The sequence below is a fragment of the Camellia sinensis genome, chromosome 8 (assembly GCF_055761805.1).
Source record: "Camellia sinensis isolate YWXY chromosome 8, ASM5576180v1, whole genome shotgun sequence".
NCBI classification, from domain to species: domain Eukaryota; kingdom Viridiplantae; phylum Streptophyta; class Magnoliopsida; order Ericales; family Theaceae; genus Camellia; species Camellia sinensis.
In genome coordinates, this window is record NC_138968.1 from 5,284,867 (window position 1) to 5,298,081 (window position 13,215).

Genomic DNA, 13,215 nt, shown 5'->3' on the forward strand with positions numbered 1-13,215 from the left:
GTTACGTTTCGCAGACTCGAACAGGTGTACGGATTCTCCAGCACAGTGGCAGATATGTAAATACGGCGTTTACTTACAATTTCTCACGCGTTACGTTTTGAACACTCGAACACCTATACGGATTCTCCTGCACAGTGGCAGAAATGTAAATACGGCGTTTACTTACCATTTCTCAAGCATCACGGTTCGAACACTCGAACACCTATACGGATTCTCCTGCACAGTGGCAGATATGTAAATACGGCGTTTACTTACAATTTCTCGCGCGTTACGGTTCGAACACTCGAACACCTATACAGATTCTCCTGCATAGTGGCAGATATGTAAATACGGCGTTTACTTACAACTTCTCGCGTGTTACGTTTCGAACACTCGAACACCTATACGGATTCTCCTGCACAGTGGCAGATATGTAAATACGGCGTTTACTTACAATTTCTCGCGTGTTACGTTTCGAACACTCGAACACCTATACGGATTCTCCTGCACAGTGGCAGATATGTAAATACGGCGTTTACTTACAATTTCTCGCGCGTTACGTTTCGAACAGTCGAACACCTATACGGATTCTCCTGCACAGTGGCAGATATGTAAATACGGCGTTTACTTACAATTTCTTGCGCGTTACGTTTCGAACACTCGAACACCTACACGGATTCTCCTACACAGTGGCAGATATGTAAATACGGCGTTTACAGCCAATTTCTCGCGCGTTACGTTTCGCAGACTCGAACAGGTGTACGGATTCTCCTGCACAGTGGCAGATATGTAAATACGGCGTTTACTTACAATTTCTCACGCGTTACGTTTCGAACACTCGAACACCTATACGGATTCTCCTGCACAGTGGCAGAAATGTAAATACGGCGTTTACTTACCATTTCTCAAGCATCACGGTTCGAACACTCGAACACCTATACGGATTCTCCTGCACAGTGGCAGATATGTAAATACGGCGTTTACTTACAATTTCTCGCGCGTTATGTTTCGAACACTCGAACACCTATACGGATTCTCCTGCACAGTTGCAGATATGTAAATACGGCGTTTACTTACAATTTCTCGCGCGTTACGGCTCGAACACTCGAACACCTATACGGATTCTCCTGCACAGTGGCAGATATGTAAATACGGCGTTTACTTACAACTTCTCGCGTGTTACGTTTCGAACACTCGAACACCTATACGGATTCTCCTGCACAGTGGCAGATATGTAAATACGGCGTTTACTTACAACTTCTCGCGTGTTACGTTTCGAACACTCGAACACCTATACGGATTCTCCTGCAAAGTGGCAGATATGTAAATACGGCGTTTACTTACAATTTCTCGCGTGTTACGTTTCGAACACTCGAACACCTATACGGATTCTCCTGCACAGTGGCAGATATGTAAATACGGCGTTTACTTACAATTTCTCGCGCGTTACGTTTCGAACAGTCGAACACCTATACGGATTCTCCTGCACAGTGGCAGATATGTAAATACGGCGTTTACTTACAATTTCTTGCGCGTTACGTTTCGAACACTCGAACACCTATACGGATTCTCCTGCACAGTGGCAGATATGTAAATACGGCGTTTACAGCCAATTTCTCGCGCGTTACGTTTCGCAGACTCGAACAGGTGTACGGATTCTCCTGCACAGTGGCAGATATGTAAATACGGCGTTTACTTACAATTTCTCACGCGTTACGTTTCGAACACTCGAACACCTATACGGATTCTCCTGCACAGTGGCAGAAATGTAAATACGGCGTTTACTTACCATTTCTCAAGCATCACGGTTCGAACACTCGAACACCTATACGGATTCTCCTGCACAGTGGCAGATATGTAAATACGGCGTTTACTTACAATTTCTCGCGCGTTACGGTTCGAACACTCGAACACCTATACAGATTCTCCTGCATAGTGGCAGATATGTAAATACGGCGTTTACTTACAATTTCTCGCGCGTTACGGTTCGAACACTCGAACACCTATACGGATTCTGCTGCACAGTGGCAGATTTGTAAATACGGTGTTTACTTACAATTTCTTACGCGTTACGGTTCAAACACTCGAACACGTATACGGATTCTCCTGCACAATGGCAGATATGTAAATACGGCGTTTACTTACAATTTCTCACGCCTTACGATTCGAGCACTCGAACACCAATACGGATTCTCCTGCACAGTGGCAGATATGTAATTACGGCGTTTACTTACAATTTCTTGCGCGTTACGTTTCGAACACTCGAAAACCTATACGGATTCTCCTGCACAGTGGCAGATATGTAAATACGGCGTTTACTTACCATTTCTCAAGCATCACGGTTCGAACACTCGAACACCTATACGGATTCTCCTGCACAGTGGCAGATATGTAAATACGGCGTTTACTTACCATTTCTGAAGCATTACGGTTTGAACACTCGAACACGTATACGGATTCTCCTGCACAGTGGCAAATATGTAAATACGGCGTTTACTTATAATTTCTCCCGCGTTACGGTTCGAACATTCGAACACCTATACGCATTCTCCTGCACAGTGGCAGATATGTAAATACGACGTTTACTTAAAATTTCTCGCGCGTTACGTTTCGAACACTCGAACACCTATACGGATTCTCCTGCACATTGGCAGATATGTAAATACGGCGTTTACTTAGAATTTCTTGCGCGTTACGTTTCGAACACTCGAACACCTATGCGGATTCTCCTGCACAGTGGCAGATATATAAATACGGCGTTTACTTACAATTTCTCGCGCGTTACGGTTCGACCACTCGAACACCTATACGGATTCTCCTGCATAGTGGCAGATATGTAAATACGGCGGTTACTTATAATTTCTCCCGCGTTACGGTTCGAACACTCGAACACCTATACGCATTCTCCTGCACAGTGGCAGATATGTAAATACGGAGTTTATTTAAAATTTCTCGCGCGTTATGTTTCGAACACTCGAACACCTATACGGATTCTCCTGCACAGTTGCAGATATGTAAATACGGCGTTTACTTACAATTTCTCGCGCGTTACGGCTCGAACACTCGAACACCTATACGGATTCTCCTGCACAGTGGCAGATATGTAAATACGGCGTTTACTTACAATTTCCCGCGCGTTACGTTTCGCACACTCGAACAGGTATACGGATTCTCCTGCACTGTGGCAGATATGTAAATACGGCGTTTACTTACAATTTCTCACGCGTTACGTTTCGAACACTCGAACACCTATACGGATTCTCCTGCACAGTGGCAGATATGTAAATACGACGTTTACTTACAATTTCTCTCGCGTTACGTTTCGCACACTCGAACACCTATACGGATTCTCCTGTACAGTGGCAGATATGTAAATACGGCGTTTACTTACAATTTCTTGCGCGTTACGTTTCGAACACTCGAACACCTATACGGATTCTCTTGCACAGTGGCAGATATGTAAATACGGCGTTTACTTACAATTTCTCGCGCGTTACGGTTCGAACACTCGAACACCTATACAGATTCTCCTGCACAGTGGCAGATATGTAAATACGGCGTTTACTTACAATTTCTCGCGCGTTACGTTTCGAACACTCGAACACCTATACGGATTCTCCTGCACAATGGCAGATATGTAAATACGGCGTTTAGTTACAATTTCTCGCGCGTTACGTTTCGAACACTCGAACACCTATCCCGATTCTCCTACACAGTGGCAGATATGTAAATACGGCGTTTACTTACAATTTCTCGCGCGTTACGTTTCGCACACTCGAACAGGTATACGGATTCTCCTGCACAGTGGCAGATATGTAAATACGGCGTTTACTTACAATTTCTTGCGCGTTACGTTTCGAACACTCGAACACCTATACGGATTCTCCTGCACAGTGGCAGATATGTAAATACGGCGTTTACTTACAATTTCCCGCGCGTTACGTTTCGCACACTCGAACAGGTATACGGATTCTCCTGCACTGTGGCAGATATGTAAATACGGCGTTTACTTACAATTTCTCACGCGTTACATTTCGAACACTCGAACACCTATACGGATTCTCCTGCACGGTGGCAGATATGTAAATACGGCGTTTACTTACAATTTCTCGCGCGTTACGTTTCGCACACTCGAACACCTATACGGATTCTCCTGTACAGTGGCTGATATGTAAATAAGGCGTTTACTTACAATTTCTTGCGCGTTACGTTTCGAACACTCGAACACCTATACGGATTCTCTTGCACTGTGGCAGATATGTAAATACGGCGTTTACTTACAATTTCTCGCGCGTTACGGTTCGAACACTCGAACACCTATACGGATTCTCCTGCACAGTGGCAGAAATGTAAATACGGCGTTTACTTACAATTTCTCGCGCGTTACGTTTCGAACACTCGAACACCTATACGGATTCTCCTGCACAGTGGCAGATATGTAAATACGGCGTTTAGTTACAATTTCTCGCGCGTTACGTTTCGAACACTCGAACACCTATACGGATTCTCCTGCACAGTGGCAGATATGTAAATACGGCGTTTACGTACAATTTCTCGCGCGTTACGTTTCGCACACTCGAACAGGTATACGGATTCTCCTGCACAGTGGCAGATATATAAATACGGCGTTTACTTACAATTTCTCGCGCGTTACGGTTCGACCACTCGAACACCTATACGGATTCTCCTGCACAGTGGCAGATATGTAAATACGGCGTTTACTTATAATTTCTCGCGCGTTACGTTTCGAACACTCGAACACCTATACGGATTCTCCTGCACAGTGGCAGATATATAAATACGGCGTTTACTTACAATTTCTCGCGCGTTACGTTTCGAACACTCGAACACCTATACGGATTCTCCTGCACAGTGGCAGATATGTAAATACGGCGTTTACTTATAATTTCTCCCGCGTTACGGTTCGAACACTCGAACACCTATACGCATTCTCCTGCACAGTGGCAGATATGTAATTACGGAGTTTACTTAAAATTTCTCGCGCGTTATGTTTCGAACACTCGAACACCTATACGGATTCTCCTGCACAGTTGCAGATATGTAAATACGGCGTTTACTTACAATTTCTCGCGCGTTACGGCTCGAACACTCGAACACCTATACGGATTCTCCTGCAAAGTGGCAGATATGTAAATACGGCGTTTACTTACAACTTCTCGCGTGTTACGTTTCGAACACTCGAACACCTATACGGATTCTCCTGCACAGTGGCAGATATGTAAATACGGCGTTTACTTACAATTTCTCGCGCGTTACGTTTCGAACAGTCGAACACCTATACGGATTCTCCTGCACAGTGGCAGATATGTAAATACGGCGTTTACTTACAATTTCTTGCGCGTTACGTTTCGAACACTCGAACACCTATACAGATTCTCCTGCACAGTGGCAGATATGTAAATACGGCATTTACTTACAATTTCTCGCGCGTTACGTTTCGCAGACTCGAACAGGTGTACGGATTCTCCAGCACAGTGGCAGATATGTAAATACGGCGTTTACTTACAATTTCTCACGCGTTACGTTTTGAACACTCGAACACCTATACGGATTCTCCTGCACAGTGGCAGAAATGTAAATACGGCGTTTACTTACCATTTCTCAAGCATCACGGTTCGAACACTCGAACACCTATACGGATTCTCCTGCACAGTGGCAGATATGTAAATACGGCGTTTACTTACAATTTCTCGCGCGTTACGGTTCGAACACTCGAACACCTATACAGATTCTCCTGCATAGTGGCAGATATGTAAATACGGCGTTTACTTACAATTTCTCGCGCGTTACGGTTCGAACACTCGAACACCTATACGGATTCTGCTGCACAGTGGCAGATTTGTAAATACGGTGTTTACTTACAATTTCTTACGCGTTACTGTTTAAACACTCGAACACGTATACGGATTCTCCTGCAGAATGACAGATATGTAAATACGGCGTTTACTTACAATTTCACACGCCTTACGATTCGAGCACTCGAACACCAATACGGATTCTCCTGCACAGTGGCAGATATGTAATTGCGGCGTTTACTTACAATTTCTCACGCGTTACGGTTCGAACACCCGAACACCTAGACGTATTCCCCTGCACAGAGGCAGATATGTAAATATGGCGTTTACTTACAGTTTCTCGCGCGTTACGTTTCGAAATTTCGAACACCTATACGGATTCTCCTGCACAGTTGCAGATATGTGAATACGGCGTTTACTTACAATTTCTCGCGCGTTACGGCTCGAACACTCGAACACCTATACGGATTCTCCTGCACAGTGGCAGATATGTAAATACGGCGTTTACTTACAATTTCTCGCGCGTTACGTTTCGAACACTCGAACACCTATACGGATTCTCCTGCACAGTGGCAGATATGTAAATACGGCGTTTACTTATAATTTCTCGCGCGTTACGTTTCGAACACTCGAACACTTATACGGATTCTCCTGCACAGTGGCAGATATGTAAATACGGCGTTTACTTATAATTTCTCCCGCGTTACGGTTCGAACATTCGAACACCTATACGTATTCTCCTGCACAGTGGCAGATATGTAAATACGACGTTTACTTAAAATTTCTCGCGCGTTACGTTTCGAACACTTGAACACCTCTACGGATTCTCCTGCACAGTGGCAGATATGTAAATACGGCGTTTACTTAGAATTTCTTGCGCGTTACGTTTCGAACACTCGAACACCTATACGGATTATCCTGCACAGTGGCAGATATGTAAATACGGCGTTTACTTACAATTTCTCGCGCGTTACGTTTCGCACACTCGAACAGGTATACGGATTCTCCTGCACTGTGGCAGATATGTAAATACGGCGTTTACTTACAATTTCTCACGCGTTACGTTTCGAACACTCGAACACCTATACGGATTCTCCTGCACAGTGGCAGATATGTAAATACGGCGTTTACTAACAATTTCTCGCGCGTTACGTTTCGCACACTCGAACAGGTATACGGATTCTCCTGCACAGTGGCAGATATGTAAATACGGCGTTTACTTACAATTTCTCGCGCGTTACGTTTCGCACACTCGAACAGGTATACGGATTCTCCTGTACAGTGGCAGATACGTAAATACGGCGTTTACTTACAATTTCTTGCGCGTTACGTTTCGAACACTCGAACACCTATACGGATTCTCCTGCACAGTGGCAGATATGTAAATACGGCGTTTACTTACAATTTCTCGCGCGTTACGTTTCGAACAGTCGAACACCTATACGGATTTTCCTGTACCGTGGCAGATATTTAAATACGGCGTTTACTTACAATTTCTTGCGCGTTACGTTTCGAACACTCGAACACCTATACGGATTCTCCTGCACAGTGGCAGATATGTAAATACGGCGTTTACTTACAATTTCTCGCGCGTTACGTTTCGAACAGTCGAACACCTATACGGATTTTCCTGTACCGTGGCAGATATTTAAATACGGCGTTTACTTACAATTTCTTGCGCGTTACGTTTCGAACACTCGAACACCTATACGGATTCTCCTGCACAGTGGCAGATATGTAAATACGGCGTTTACTTACAATTTCTCGCGCGTTACGTTTCGCAGACTCGAACAGGTGTACGGATTCTCCTGCACAGTGGCAGATACGTAAATACGGCGTTTACTTACAATTTCTCACGCGTTACGTTTCGAACACTCGAACACCTATACGGATTCTCCTGCACAGTGGCAGATATGTAAATACGGCGTTTACTTACAATTTCCCGCGCGTTACGTTTCGCACACTCGAACAGGTATACGGATTCTCCTGCACTGTGGCGGATATGTAAATACGGCGTTTACTTACAATTTCTCACGCGTTACGTTTCGAACACTCGAACACCTATACGGATTCTCCTGCACAGTGGCAGATATGTAAATACGGCGTTTACTAACAATTTCTCGCGCGTTACGTTTCGCACACTCGAACAGGTATACGGATTCTCCTGCACAGTGGCAGATATGTAAATACGGCGTTTACTTACAATTTCTCGCGCGTTACGTTTCGCACACTCGAACAGGTATACGGATTCTCCTGTACAGTGGCAGATATGTAAATACGGCGTTTACTTACAATTTCTTGCGCGTTACGTTTCGAACACTCGAACACCTATACGGATTCTCCTGCACAGTGGCAGATATGTAAATACGGCGTTTACTTACAATTTCTCGCGCGTTACGTTTCGAACAGTCGAACACCTATACGGATTTTCCTGTACCGTGGCAGATATTTAAATACGGCGTTTACTTACAATTTCTTGCGCGTTACGTTTCGAACACTCGAACACCTATACGGATTCTCCTGCACAGTGGCAGATATGTAAATACGGCGTTTACTTACAATTTCTCGCGCGTTACGTTTCGCAGACTCGAACAGGTGTACGGATTCTCCTGCACAGTGGCAGATACGTAAATACGGCGTTTACTTACAATTTCTCACGCGTTACGTTTCGAACACTCGAACACCTATACGGATTCTCCTGCACAGTGGCAGATATGTAAATACGGCGTTTACTTACAATTTCCCGCGCGTTACGTTTCGCACACTCGAACAGGTATACGGATTCTCCTGCACTGTGGCAGATATGTAAATACGGCGTTTACTTACAATTTCTCACGCGTTACGTTTCGAACACTCGAACACCTATACGGATTCTCCTGCACAGTGGCAGATATGTAAATACGGCATTTACTTACAATTTCTCGCGCGTTACGTTTCGCACACTCGAACACCTATACGGATTCTCCTGTACAGTGGCAGATATGTAAATAAGGCGTTTACTTACAATTTCTTGCGCGTTACGTTTCGAACACTCGAACACCTATACCGATTTTCTTGCACTGTGGCAGATATGTAAATACGGCGTTTACTTACAATTTCTCGCGCGTTACGGTTCGAACACTCGAACACCTATACGGATTCTCCTGCACAGTGGCAGATATGTAAATACGGCGTTTACTTACAATTTCTCGCGCGTTACGTTTCGAACACTCGAACACCTATACGGATTCTCCTGCACAGTGGCAGATATGTAAATACGGCGTTTAGTTACAATTTCTCGCGCGTTACGTTTCGAACACTCGAACACCTATACGGATTCTCCTGCACAGTGGCAGATATGTAAATACGGCGTTTACTTACAATTTCTCGCGCGTTACGTTTCGCACACTCGAACAGGTATACGGATTCTCCTGCACAGTGGCAGATATATAAATACGGCATTTACTTACAATTTCTCGCGCGTTACGGTTTGACCACTCGAACACCTATACGGATTCTCCTGCACAGTGGCAGATATGTAAATACGGCGTTTACTTATAATTTCTCACGCGTTACGTTTCGAACACTCGAACACCTATACGGATTCTCCTGCACAGTGGCAGATATATAAATACGGCGTTTACTTACAATTTCTCGCGCGTTACGTTTCGAACACTCGAACACCTATACGGATTCTCCTGCACAGTGGCAGATATGTAAATACGGCGTTTACTTATAATTTCTCCCGCATTACGGTTCGAACACTCGAACACCTATACGCATTCTCCTGCACAGTGGCAGATATGTAAATACGGAGTTTACTTAAAATTTCTCCCGCGTTACGTTACGAACACTCGAACACCTATACGGATTCTCCTGCACAGTGGCAGATATGTAAATACGGCGTTTACTTACAATTTCTCGCGTGTTACGTTTCGAACACTCGAACACCTATACGGATTCTCCTGCACAGTGGCAGATATGTAAATACGGCGTTTACTTACAATTTCTCGCGCGTTACGTTTCGAACAGTCGAACACCTATACGGATTCTCCTGCACAGTGGCAGATATGTAAATACGGCGTTTACTTACAATTTCTTGCGCGTTACGTTTCGAACACTCGAACACCTATACGGATTCTCCTGCACAGTGGCAGATATGTAAATACGGCGTTTACTTACAATTTCTCGCGCGTTACGTTTCGCAGACTCGAATAGGTGTACGGATTCTCCTGCACAGTGGCAGATATGTAAATACGGCGTTTACTTACAATTTCTCACGCGTTACGTTTCGAACACTCGAACACCTATACGGATTCTCCTGCACAGTGGCAGAAATGTAGATACGGCGTTTACTTACCATTTCTCAAGCATCACGGTTCGAACACTCGAACACCTATACGGATTCTCCTGCACAGTGGCAGATATGTAAATACGGCGTTTACTTACAATTTCTCGCGCGTTACGGTTCGAACACTCGAACACCTATACAGATTCTCCTGCATAGTGGCAGATATGTAAATACGGCGTTTACTTACAATTTCTCGCGCGTTACGGTTCGAACACTCGAACACCTATACGGATTCTGCTGCACAGTGGCAGATTTGTAAATACGGTGTTTACTTACAATTTCTTACGCGTTACTGTTTAAACACTCGAACACGTATACGGATTCTCCTGCAGAATGGCAGATATGTAAATACGGCATTTACTTACAATTTCTCACGCCTTACGATTCGAGCACTCGAACACCAATACGGATTCTCCTGCACAGTGGCAGATATGTAATTACGGCGTTTACTTACAATTTCTCACGCGTTACGGTTCGAACACCCGAACACCTAGACGTATTCCCCTGCACAGTGGCAGATATGTAAATATGGCGTTTACTTACAGTTTCTCGCGCGTTACGTTTCGAAATTTCGAACACCTATACGGATTCTCCTGCACAGTTGCAGATATGTAAATACGGCGTTTACTTACAATTTCTCGCGCGTTACGGCTCGAACACTCGAACACCTATACGGATTCTCCTGCACAGTGGCAGATATGTAAATACGGCGTTTACTTACAATTTCTCACGCGTTACGTTTCAAACACTCGAACACCTATACGGATTCTCCTGCACAGTGGCAGATATGTAAATACGGCGTTTACTTACAATTTCTCGCGCGTTACGTTTCGAACACTCGAACACTTATACGGATTCTCCTGCACAGTGGCAGATATGTAAATACGGCGTTTACTTATAATTTCTCCCGCGTTACGGTTCGAACATTCGAACACCTATACGTATTCTCCTGCACAGTGGCAGATATGTAAATACGACGTTTACTAAAAATTTCTCGCGCGTTACGTTTCGAACACTCGAACACCTCTACGGATTCTCCTGCACAGTGGCAGATATGTAAATACGGCGTTCACTTAGAATTTCTTGCGCGTTACGTTTCGAACACTCGAACACCTATACAGATTATCCTGCACAGTGGCAGATATGTAAATACGGCGTTTACTTACAATTTCTCGCGCGTTACGTTTCGCACACTCGAACAGGTATACGGATTCTCCTGCATTGTGGCAGATATGTAAATACGGCGTTTACTTACAATTTCTCACGCGTTACGTTTCGAACACTCGAACACCTATACGGATTCTCCTGCACAGTGGCAGATATGTAAATACGGCGTTTACTTACAATTTCTCGCGCGTTACGTTTCGCACACTCGAACAGGTATACGGATTCTCCTGCACAGTGGCAGATATGTAAATACGGCGTTTACTTACAATTTCTCGCGCGTTACGTTTCGCACACTCGAACAGGTATACGGATTCTCCTGTACAGTGGCAGATATGTAAATACGGCGTTTACTTACAATTTCTTGCGCGTTACGTTTCGAACACTCGAACACCTATACGGATTCTCCTGCACAGTGGCAGATATGTAAATACGGCGTTTACTTACAATTTCTCGCGCGTTACGTTTCGAACAGTCGAACACCTATACGGATTTTCCTGTACCGTGGCAGATATTTAAATACGGCGTTTACTTACAATTTCTTGCGCGTTACGTTTCGAACACTCGAACACCTATACGGATTCTCCTGCACAGTGGCAGATATGTAAATACGGCGTTTACTTACAATTTCTCGCGCGTTACGTTTCGCAGACTCGAACAGGTGTACGGATTCTCCTGCACAGTGGCAGATACGTAAATACGGCGTTTACTTACAATTTCTCACGCGTTACGTTTCGAACACTCGAACACCTATACGGATTCTCCTGCACAGTGGCAGATATGTAAATACGGCGTTTACTTACAATTTCCCGCGCGTTACGTTTCGCACACTCGAACAGGTATACGGATTCTCCTGCACTGTGGCAGATATGTAAATACGGCGTTTACTTACAATTTCTCACGCGTTACGTTTCGAACACTCGAACACCTATACGGATTCTCCTGCACAGTGGCAGATATGTAAATACGGCATTTACTTACAATTTCTCGCGCGTTACGTTTCGCACACTCGAACACCTATACGGATTCTCCTGTACAGTGGCAGATATGTAAATAAGGCGTTTACTTACAATTTCTTGCGCGTTACGTTTCGAACACTCGAACACCTATACCGATTCTCTTGCACTGTGGCAGATATGTAAATACGGCGTTTACTTACAATTTCTCGCGCGTTACGGTTCGAACACTCGAACACCTATACGGATTCTCCTGCACAGTGGCAGATATGTAAATACGGCGTTTACTTACAATTTCTCGCGCGTTACGTTTCGAACACTCGAACACCTATACGGATTCTCCTGCACAGTGGCAGATATGTAAATACGGCGTTTAGTTACAATTTCTCGCGTGTTACGTTTCGAACACTCGAACACCTATACGGATTCTCCTGCACAGTGGCAGATATGTAAATACGGCGTTTACTTACAATTTCTCGCGCGTTACGTTTCGCACACTCGAACAGGTATACGGATTCTCCTGCACAGTGGCAGATATATAAATACGGCATTTACTTACAATTTCTCGCGCGTTACGGTTTGACCACTCGAACACCTATACGGATTCTCCTGCACAGTGGCAGATATGTAAATACGGCGTTTACTTATAATTTCTCACGCGTTACGTTTCGAACACTCGAACACCTATACGGATTCTCCTGCACAGTGGCAGATATATAAATACGGCGTTTACTTACAATTTCTCGCGCGTTACGTTTCGAACACTCGAACACCTATACGGATTCTCCTGCACAGTGGCAGATATGTAAATACGGCGTTTACTTATAATTTCTCCCGCGTTACGGTTCGAACACTCGAACACCTATACGCATTCTCCTGCACAGTGGCAGATATGTAAATACGGAGTTTACTTAAAATTTCTCCCGCGTTACGTTACGAACACTCGAACACCTATACGGATTCTCCTGCA